Genomic DNA, 12,110 nt, shown 5'->3' on the forward strand with positions numbered 1-12,110 from the left:
CCTCTTTGCAGAATTTGGAAAATTAAAATACGTACACTAACCATTGACAACTATTCAGGTTTACAATGGGCAACAGATTTGAGCTCAGAAAAGACTGATTCAGTAGTCTTGCACGTATTAGAAGTTATGGTCATCATGGTTATACCTGCACAAAGTCAGATAATTATCCAGCATATGTCTCTAAAAAATGAAACAGATTTTGCTTATTATAATATAAAGCATATTCCAGGTATATTAAACAATCCTATAGGTCGTGCAGTTATAGAAAGATGAAATCTAATTATAAAGGATATGTTAAACAGATAGAAAGGGATAGAAAATACCTCTAGAAATATATTGCATAATGCTTTATTAACCTTGAATTTTCTTAATGCTAATGAGAAAGGAACAACAGCAGCAGAGAGACATTGGCTAATAGAAAAATCTTCTGAATTAAATCAGCCAGTGTATTTCAAGGATGTGTTGACCTCAGAATGGAAACCAGGAGATGTTATTCATTGGGGAAGGGGGTTTGCTCTTGTTTCCACAGGAGAAGAAAGGCTATGAATACCATCAAAAGATTCAGTTGAGAAAGAGAAATGATAGCTTATTCACGGAGGTGACAATCATGCAGGTGGTAAGGTAAACTCATAAGAGTTGGGACAGGGTTATGTTCTTGTCTTTGCATGAAAATACCTATCTTCAAAAACTGAGAAACATTGAACATCTAGATGCCTAAAGAAGAAAAGATAATTATCCAGAAATAAAGAATCACCAAAGAAAGAGAAATCTGACTTATGATGACATATCATCTGCAGGGTGTGATAGCACTACTTTAAGATCAGTTTTGAGTACCAGTTGCTAAAGATGATTCCAATTTGATTAGCTGAAATGGTACACCTACTTACTATGTTCTGACCAGAACTTCTAATAAGAACTTCAGAAAAAAACCCTATTGACTGCTCAGAGACTATCTACAATTATACCAGAGAGTAATCTTGAAACTTAACCATCATTTTAGATTACCAGGATCCCATAGAAAGAAAAATGCCTCCATGACAACTGGAAGTAATTCTAGAAGATGACATTCCCGCTCCCAACAAAGTATGTCCTCAGGATAAGGACATCAATTAGGGGTTGATTATAACTGATATAGGGTTGAGGGTTGGGGTGGAAATTATGTAGGCTCAGGGATATCTTTTGGGAAAAGGGGGAATTGTATGGGATAATAGGTAGATAATAGCTTACTCACTAATTATAATAGTGATTAATAGAGTAAATACTTGTGGACTATTTATAAACAATTTACATTGGTGTAGATTCTTGTATATTGATACATATTCAAATTATATTAGTTATATTGAATATGTGCCTATTTCTGCTTAAAATATTTGTATGCCTATGCAAAGTTATTTTGTCATACTGCATGCATGCATACATGTTTCTACCTCTTTTTAAGACATTTTGTATATTGATACAATTTTAGGATATATTTATCATATTGCACTATACAGTTCTACCTCTGATCAAGATTTGTATACATTGTTTACATTTTGAGGTCATTGTACTCATTTGCTTCACAGTTGTTTAAAGGTTGTCTAATATTCCAATATGAAGTCTTAGACTTTAAGCTATATAGGTATTAAGAATTATAGGTCAATAGTTATCCATGTTTGTCATACTGATAGTTAAACTAATCAGGTTCTTTAAATACATAGAGATTATATTCTTCATAAATAGGTAATCTTGAAACACTTCAAAGAACTGTAGAATATGGCATTTAAATGCTTTAAGGCTCTGTTGACATGTTGATGTGAGATATGATTGCTCTTGGCAGCATTGATCTGTTCCTGAAAGAATGTTGGGCCCCAAAGATAGTCCTCTGGAAGCTTGTTTTCTTCTTGGAAAAACTTGACTTTGGGTAAGGAATTCCCCATGCCTCGAACACTGACAAAAATGTATGGTGTCTGGACTGTACAAGCAGGATACAAGAAAAGACTGCCAACCTTGCCCAGAGAGGATAATACAGTTTTGAAAATTTTCCTGCCTCTGAAAATAGTCTGTCAGTTACTCTAGACCTTAGCCAAAGTTGGCTACTCCAATGTTGCAAATGAGACTTTGGGTGACTGCACAGGTATCCAGTTGTCTCTGTCATTTATTGCACATTTTGGAAGTTGCTTGATTGCACTTCCTGTTTACTCAAGTAATAGTATTTCCTTTATCAGGTCTTCAGTGGGGTTGAAGACTATATACTTGTAGTTACTTTCTTTTTGTTACTTAGCCAAGCCATTTCAAATACAAAAAGACTTAGACTCCTTAGGATAGGATAATTATTGAAATGTTTGGCATATGTTTCTTGCTTAATATTGTTAATGCTGGTTTTAACTCTAGTTTTTATAGTTGATATTTGTTCTTATTTTATGTAGTTTTCTATTAGGCTCAGAACTCTCTTATTTAGACAAAAGTGGGAGGTATTGCAGGAACTTCTTCAGACAATAGCCTTTAAAATATTGGCACACTCTGGGCATGACCACATGTGCTATATAAACTAATGTAGAAACGTGTACAACCTCTTGGGTGCTGGATTCTGTCCCTGTTCCCCACTAGTGCATAAGCCTGTGATCTGTGAGTCTATACCTAAATAAAGAACCCTTTATTATACTCCATTCTGAGCTACTGTGGGACTACTTTATTGTAACCATCTGCAAGCCTTGACCTGGCGGCTTTACTTATTGCCACCCAAATAACCTCTGTCTTAAATGAGTTATACTTAATGCCTTGTTTTCTTAGTATCTCCAAGTTGCTTTCACTCATAGAACTTAAGACCTCATGCTGTCAGAGGATATTTGCAGGGACTCTAATCCCATTGATGAGAACAGACAGTAGAAACTGATAAAATGGGACAGGTCCCCCAAAGCAACAATTCAAGGATGCCCTTTTTGGAAGCCAGGAATACTAGAAGACATTTCTGGTTCCTGTTTTCTTGTTGTTTGTCCATCTAATTGAGTACCTCTGCCTAGAGTCTATATGTAAGGATGTGACTAAGAGAAGGTACCTGGATACCTTACAGTTTAACTAACTGAGCTGCTGAGTTCCTCCCCTTTTCCATGCCTCATTCCAGTTTCTATATAGATTTTTCAAAGTTTATTGGTGTTAGTTATCACTCCCCATTACTCCTATTCTATGCCTGCCTTCCCATGCCACCATATTTAACCTTTGCCTCAGTTTCCCCTTCTCCCTTTTATACCATCTGCATTTTATGTCCTTTCCCTTGAAATTCCAAACCATGACACCTTAGTAGTTTCCTGACTTCTATGAGTACTCCAATTTAAACACATGTATGTATAATTTTAAAGCTAGTTGCTTTCATTAAATGTAACAGTAAATATTGTCTTTCTGAGTTTTGGTTACCCTCCCTTTAGACTATTTCTTATCGCTCCATTCATTTATCTGCAAATTTTGTAATTTTTTTGTATCTGAATAAATTCCACAGTTTATATGTACCACATATTTAGCATCAATTTATAAGTTGGTGGACATCTAGGCTGATCCCATTTTCTAGGTTTTATGAATACAATTTATACAAACATGGATGTGATGTACAAGTGCCTCTATAATAGAATATAAATTATATAAATTCCTGTGGAGAGATATGGAAGAGTATAGAGTAGATGTGTTTCTAGTTTTTTTGAGGAACCCCAACATTTAAGTGTTCAAATTCTAGGGGCTTAGGGCTACAGGAAGGGAATATGCCTTATGAGCCACACGAATATCTAAGTGCAGAGATGCTCATGTTTCAAGGGCTTAGGCTCTCCATTCTAATCTTAATATCAATTGGTTCTCACATAAAGACTATATTTCACATTCATTTTTAAAGAGGTCATTTTTCTATGATGCTTGTAGTTTCCCATGTGAACATAGCACACATTATGAACATTTTTGTTACATCATTGCAAATTGTAAAATTTATAACGAATCCAATTAGCCACCAATAAATAATTAGGTAAATATATAACATTGTTAGACTATGATGATGTGATAAGGAAATGTGAAAAATATGAAAAATCTATAATATTGAACAAATATCTCCAATATAGAAACTGAAAAATCAAGAAACAGAAGAAAATATATACTACTTTAGCTATATTTCTTTTCAAAGACTTGGAGAGTGCTGGTGATAGAACTTAGGGGTAGAGTGTTTGCCCTAGGCCCCGGGTAAAAATAAAATGAGACGTGTATATATATTTGTATTCACATGTATTTATATAAAAACTATGATAAAAAATAAGTGATCACCTTAAAAGTAAAAATGGTATTTTGAAGGATAAGAGAAAGAGATGAAGTTTAAGCAAAGTACTAATATTCATCCAGTGTACACTAGATGAATTGTTGATTACATCCTAAAATATTTCCAAAATACCTTATGTATATCTATTTTCTTTCTCTATCCCTTCTTTCCTTCCGCTCTTCCCTCTATCCCTCTATCCCTCGCTCCCTCCCTCCTTCTCTCTCTCTCTCTCTCTCTCTCTCTCTCTCTCTCTCTCTCTCTCTGTGTGTGTGTGTGTGTATGTATGTGTAGACAGAGGGAAACTTGCAGAAGTTGCTTCTTTCCTTTCACCATGGGTATCAAATTCAGGTTTTCAGGCTTGGTGAGAAATGCCTTTACCTGATCAGTTCACTTTATTATCCACCAAAATAATTATTAAATGCTTTCTACACTGCTCACCCCCTACATTAAATGTTGTTATAGCCTTCTTACCTGAAAAAAAAATATTCTTAAGGAATCAAATGTTGAAATATAATTCCAAGTATAAAAGTGTGCAGAGTTAAAGACAGGAATCAGGAATATTATAGAGGAGCAGTATAGTGCTTTAGACTGTAACATCAGTCACACAATAGGAATCAGAAAAGAGGGGTTAATATAAAGAGCCTCCTCTGAGTTGCAGATCAGAGAAAGTCTGAGCTAGGACAAGGAGGAGCCCAGTGACAGGGCTAATCTTTAGAGGAGCTCTGTTAGAAGACTCTGCTCTTAGTGTTTATACAATGCTCATTGGTAGGAAGCAATTTAGTGAGTGTGATCCCAGCTTGAGTGATGCTGGATCTAGAAGGAGCAACAGTTAGAGGCTGACAACCGTATACACTCCTTAGAACAGAATCTCACTTGAAATGGGTCCCAAACACCAATTTTTTTCATGACCATCACAGCATGTATCCATTTATATTTCCGTATTGACTCTAGAATTCATAGGTTTATTCTTCTCATGGCAAACTTAAACAAACAAACAAAAATACAGAAGTGAAACAATATCAACCATCACTGTATGCTTCATAGTAGTGTCTTTTCCTGTTCAACAATTGCTTCTGGTATATAGGCTCGTTTCCACCTTAATGAGATCAATAAATTTCAAAATAAACTTAATTATCAATCGCATAAATTACAAAATAAACCTGATTATCAGTCTGGCAACCAGGAAGTGAGGTGGGAAATCAGAAATAATATCAGTTTATCCATAGGACAGGAAACTACTCCAGTGTCTTCCTATGTAAGGGCAATTTTGGCTCTCACAGAGTGGTAGACCAGTTATACTTACCTACCACTTTCCAGGTTCTACAGGCTTAGCAATACTAGGATGTTCAACATTAGCCATGTATGTTTCAGTTCTTTTAAGGTCCTAAGCTTTTCTAGCCAGGACTCTGAACTTAGAACAAGGAATTTATATTTGGCTAAGAAGTTTGTCTTCAGATTCTGTATGCACTAGTATTTTCTCCTTAACTGAGTCAGTTAGTACACAACAGAATATAATAGCCTTCTTGTAAGCTATTAAGGAAGATCTTTAACTACAACAATCACCACTTAACTGAGTATTAACTGCCTTCCACTAAATGCTAATACAAATGTGTGAAAAAACAACCATTGCCACCATCTGTGTTTATTACTCCCACAAGTATTTTAAATCTCTGAATAATTACATTGGCAAAAGAATATCCTCATAATAGGAATTTTCCTAAATCACCAAATGTGAATGTTTTATCATCTAGACAATAAACACATGTCCATTTGGGCAGAGATTGTTCCAGCATCAAAATATTTCCATACCACCTGCTTTCTGAGACCTCATCAGATGAAATTATTATTACTAATGCCATTTTTAATTCAGAAATTCTGAAAAATATATATAATGTTAAGATTCAAAGTATAAGATATTTACTAAAATAAATGTTTCAAGTAGAAAGATAGCAAAAGAAGTCAGAGCTTTTAAACAATGATACTGGTTCAGAACATGTGGAAAGGAAAGGAATAAAGAATTCAATAAGAAGAGCCTGTAACTACAGGCCAATAGCCAGTACCCCAAACTGAACATTCAAGGAGTTCCTTACAGAACAGAAATGAACCAATCATATTATTGAATGACCCAGCAAAGTAGTTAACTAAAAACAGTCATGGGAGACCATGATCTCATCATGAATGATGTGATGGATTCCAGACACATATGATCCAGAAAAATGCCTGTCAATAGCATATCCTCCTGCTTCATAATCCAGAAACATGATTAAGAAGGTGATTTTGATAGCCTCTCTTTTCTATAGCTAAGGTCTACTTCAGATTTTCTACCTTAATGTGATTTACTAAATTATTTTATGAACATCCATGTGCATTTTAGAGGAAGCTTGTAGATTTTGCAAAATAGTTAAGGCAGGGGTCAAGCTCTAGTAAGAAATAAGTGAAACAAGAAATTTTTAATTAACAACAAAATTAATTAGATACCTGTTCTCAAGTTTATAGAAGTGCTCAATAACTGGGAGTTAAGTCAACAAAATAACTGATTACACATGCCTAGAGCATAGATCTCCACAAAAGAAATCTGAAACACCTCTGCTATTCTGATGGATGTATTTGGTACAGAATGCAAGATTACAGTACATATATGGCAAAGAAATGAAATGTGGAAATACATGAGGGACTTATAAATTGTTTTATTTATAAGTTATTTGTTTTGTTAACTAATTAAACACCATCTTTTATTACTTCTCTTCATTTGAGATCAAAGATAAGCAAACAAAACCTTTGCATGGTGGAGAAAGGGTAAATAAGGATATTCCCAGAACTCTTCAATAATGACTTGAACACCTGAAATAGTTTCTGTTAGAGAAGACTGCAGTCCTCATATATCCTGGGGCTACATTGGGGACCTTAGGTATCCAGATTATTGCATTCCCCAAAGAGGAACTTTAGTCTATGTTTTTTCAACTCTCAGGCTCCTACTCCATAGTGCCACCATAAAATATGTTCGTCTATGGGCTTGTGAAGGTGCCAAGTAACTAAGAACTTAGTATGTATAGCCTTGAAACCCAACTGCATTGCCCTGTTATATCGCCCTTGACCCTGACAGTGTGCTCTGAGAGATGAAGCATTCTAATACTCAAGTAAGTAGATGGGCAAGTTTTATTTGCCAGCCTCAGTGAAGCCCACAAATAGATGAGGCAGCACACAATAATTAACCTCACAAACCCAACTCAGCCCTTCATAATACCAAGAAATTTTAAGTAGCACAGCATGAAAAGATAGACACCCACTGATTCTGTGCCACCTTGAACATTAATGGGTATAAATTCCCAGGTACCTATGTCCCTGTGCAAGCTTCAGAACAGTGGCAGATACTCTACCCCACTAATGGTCACAGTGCAAAATACAGATCTCAACCTAAAGAAATGGCCCTGTCTCAGCACTGTCCACATAATCAAATAACCACTTATTTTATCTGCTAAACTAAACAGAAGTAATCTATGTGGATGCATCCAAAAGTCAAAATCCTAAGAATCCAGAAAAAAATGGAGTAGTATGGCCCTCAACATTTGATGACAGATATGCTAATCCCAGCGCTGCTAATGAGTTTAACTCATCTAAAATAATGACACATAGACGTTAAAAGAATCCCATAAAAGAAAAACTAGTTTTCTCCAATGGAGTCTCACTGGATATATTAACCAAACTTAAGGTTAGGCCCCATGTCCAGCCATAGATGGCCCATAAGCATAAACTCAATAATAGTATTTTTAGACATTTGTATCATATTGCTGTGTTTGGGAATTTTTGTCTTATTTGTCTTTTGCATGTATATTATGTTTTCCAATTTTGTGTTTTTATGTATTTTTTGCGAGCATGTCTTGTGTTTTTTCTTAATTTTTTTTAATAAAAATCTGGTTTGTTTGGGATTTTGCTTCCCTTTTTGTTTCATAAATATAGAAAGAAAGGATGTGGAGTTGGGTGAATAAAACATATGGAGAATTGAGGGAGAAGAAATCATGATCATAATGTAGTATATGATTTTTTTTCAATTAAAAATGCCACACAAGTGAGTAGGAGCAAAGCAGTAGATAAGTTCCTACAGCAAGTCTTCCATCCTCATTTTCACACCAACTCCAACATGCATCACAATATTCTCTGCTATCACCAAGAAAATTAGATAAGGAACAAGGCCTGCCTTCAGTACAATAAAATGGGGAAAAAGCACTGAAGTTGGAGGGAAATAATTAATCATGCCATCCTTTCCCCAACTATAAATAATCCAGGAGCTAGAAAGATGCCTCCATTTAAGATGGAAAGGAAATTAAATTCAGAGCTTACATTTGAAATCCTGTACCAGGTCTGGCACAGTGAAACCCAATAGTAAGAATGGTTCTACTGTTCTAGTCTAAGTGTGGCATGTCCCCCAAAGGCTAGAATGTCTGAATACTTAGTCTCCTTGATGACATACATTATTGGAAATTGTAGAAATAAACCACGTAGAGTGGGCTTTTGAACACTATTTCCACCTCCAGTTCTTATCTAGTCCTCAAGTTCCTGGTCAGTGATGATGTTACTGGCAGTAGTCAAATGCTTTTGCCAATATAGATGAAGCAACTTTTATAACCCTGCCTTCAGGAAGTAAGGCTTAGGTATCAAACTTCAAGGCTTACTTCCAGTGGCTTAATTTCTCCAGCAAAACTCTAACTCCTGGAGTTTCTACAAGCATCTAAATCAGTGTCACCATTTGGGGACCAAGTTTTCAAACACACAATTCCATGGGAGATATTTCACATTCAAACCACAGGAAATACTTGCATCAAAGTCCCAATAAAAAACCCCAAAGAAGGCAGGAAATACACAGTAGGTTCAGATTCCTTGTCTTGGACTATTAGTAATTTGTGTTAGATCATGTAGAAGTGAAACTTAAATTTCAGTGGTGATGCCAGAATATTGAAAATACCAGTAATGTATGATGTCAAAGCAAAATGCATTAAATAGAAATAACTGATGAGGCCATGTGTCCTGAGAAATAAAAGGACATAAAGGCATGGCTGCACAAACCCAGTGTCCTGATAATAACATTATGTGTGCCAGATACTAGCTATGGAATTGCAGGATTGAGAATTTGATCTTGGAGTTTGGTTTTCCTTTTGTCTGATCTTTCTTTGCTATTTTTCTAGTCCTTCTTTGTGGAATAGGAATGTTACTCTGTGAATTTGTACATTACAAATATGTAATTTGTATTTTTATTTTAATGTAAGCTCACAGACAAGGAATTTATTTAAAACTCTGTGAAAAATTTGGATTTTTGAATTTTTGACAGTATTAGGCCTATCAGAGAACAAAGAAACTCTTGAAGGTACATTAGATATTTTTTGCATTATGAGATAATCATAGCCTATAGATCCAGAAGCAAATGATTTCTGTCTGTTTCTATATATGAGTTTTATTTACTCATAAAGAAGAATGAGATTATGCCATTTGCAGGAAAATACACATAACCAAAGATAATCACATATGTGAAATAGCTCTACATTTTTCTCTCCTTCTCTCCCTACCTCTCCCCTCCCCTTCAAGCCTCGCCTAAGGTCCCCATACTCCCAATTTACTCAGAAGATCGTGTCTTTTTCTACTTCCCATGTAGATTAGATCTATGTATGTCTCTCTTAGGGTCCTCATTGTTGTCTAAATTCTCTGGTATTGTGATTTCTGGGCTGGTTTTCTTTGCTTTATGTTTAAGAACCACCTATGAGTGAGTACATGCAATGATCTTTCTGTATCTGGGTTACCTCACTCAAAATAATGTATTCTAGATCCATCCATTACCTTCAAAATTCAAGATGTCGTTATTATTTCTGCTGTGTAGTACTCCACTATGTAAATGTACCACATTTTCCTTATCCATTCTTTGGTCAATGGGCATTTAGGTTGTTTTCAGGTTCTGGTTATGACAAACAATGCTGTTATGAACATGGTTGAGCACACATCTTTGTGGCATTATTGAACATCCTTTGGATATGTACCCAAGAGTGGTATTACTGGGTCTTGAGGAAGGTTGTTTCCTATTTTTCTGAGAAATTTCCACACTGACATCCAAAGGGGTTGTACCAGCTTGCATTCCCACCAGCAATGCAGAAGTGTTCCCTTTCCCCACAACCTCTCCAGCATAAGTTGTCATCAGTGTTTTTGATCTTGGCCATTCTTACAGGTGTAAGATGGATTCTCAGAGTTGTTTTGATTTGCATTTCTCTGATGACTAAGAATGTTGAACATTTCTTTAAGTGTCTTTCAGCCATTTTAGATTCCTCTGTTGAGAGTTCTCTGTTTAGATCTGTACTCCATTTTATATTGGATTGTTTATTCTTTTGATGACCAATTTATTGGGTTCTTTGTATATTTTGGAGATCTGTCTGATGTGGGGTTAGTGAAGAACTTTTCCCATTCTGTAGACTGTCATTTTGTCTGGTTGTCCTTTGCTTCACAGAAGCTTTTCAGTTTCAAGAGGTCCCATTTATTAATTGTTTCACTCAGTGTCTGTGCTGCTGGGGTTATATTTAGGAAGTGGTCTCATGTGCTAATGTGTTCAAGTGTACTTCGCACTTTCTCTTCTATAAGGTTCAGTGTGGCTGGCTTTTGTGTTGAGGTCTTTGATCCATTTGGACCTGAGTTTTGTGTGTGGTGATAGATATGAGTCTATTTTCATTCTTCTACATGTTGATATCCAGTTATGTCAGCACCATTTGTTAAATATGCTTTCTTTTTTCCATTTGATATTTTTGCTTCTTTGTCAAAAATCAGGTGTTCAAAGGTATGTGGATTAATATCCAGGTCCTTGATTCGGTTCCATCTTTCCTTCTTGTAACATGAAGGGGCCTGCTGGTTGGGGTTTTTGTCCTGACTGGTACCCCATAGCTGGCAAGCCCCAAAGAAAATCACACAGAGATCTCCATAAGTTATAAAAACTGATTGGCCCATTAGCTCAGGCTTCTTGTTAACTCTTGTAGTTTATATAACCCGTTGTTCTTATCTACGTTAGCCACATGGCTCAGTACCTCTCTCAGCCGGGCAGATTATATCTTGCTTCTTGGTGGTCTGGGCAGGACTCAGAGGAATGGGTTTCCTCCTTCCTAGTATTCTCCTGTTCTCTTCGCCCCACCTCTACTTCCTGTCTTGTTGACACACCTGTATTTCCTGCCTGATCAATCAGCATTTACTTAAAACACGATTGACAGAATACAGACAATTCTCCCACAACACTTCCCCCTCTTTATTTCAAACAAAGGAAAATACCCATAGTCCATTTGTTGGGAATGTGGGCAGAGTATTACAGGCTATTACCTGCTGGTCTTCTGGGGACCTAAAGAAAATTTAGAGTTATAATCAATTCCTGACTGGAGTGTCCTATAAGTCTTGATCATCTCGGGCAGCAGCCTTGAATCTGTTCAGGCATCCGGGCCATCTATTCCTACCAAAGATTTCTCAGGTGGTCTTCCTTGATCAAACTGGATTTTTCTTAACTCAGAATGAATCCACAGCCTCTCATTTCCTGTGGAAAAAAAAGCAAAATCTCTTCTCCAAAGTAACATACCTTTTGACTTCAATTTTGAAGTCAAGGTATTTTAAAATATCTATCTTGGATTAGTTCAGCAGCATTTATAAACAAATATCTTTTAGCAGATATTGCTCCTTTTTCAGAATTCAAACAATTCAAAGAGAGCATAATAGTATATAGTATCAAGACTCTCTGAGTATTTTCCATCTTTATGTGGCTTTACTTTAACCTCTATTTCTTTTATTTTTACTTTTACTTTTTGAGACAGGTTCTCTGTATATCTTTGTCCTG

Source organism: Chionomys nivalis, chromosome X (assembly GCF_950005125.1).
Source record: "Chionomys nivalis chromosome X, mChiNiv1.1, whole genome shotgun sequence".
In the NCBI taxonomy this organism is placed as follows: Eukaryota; Metazoa; Chordata; class Mammalia; order Rodentia; family Cricetidae; genus Chionomys; species Chionomys nivalis.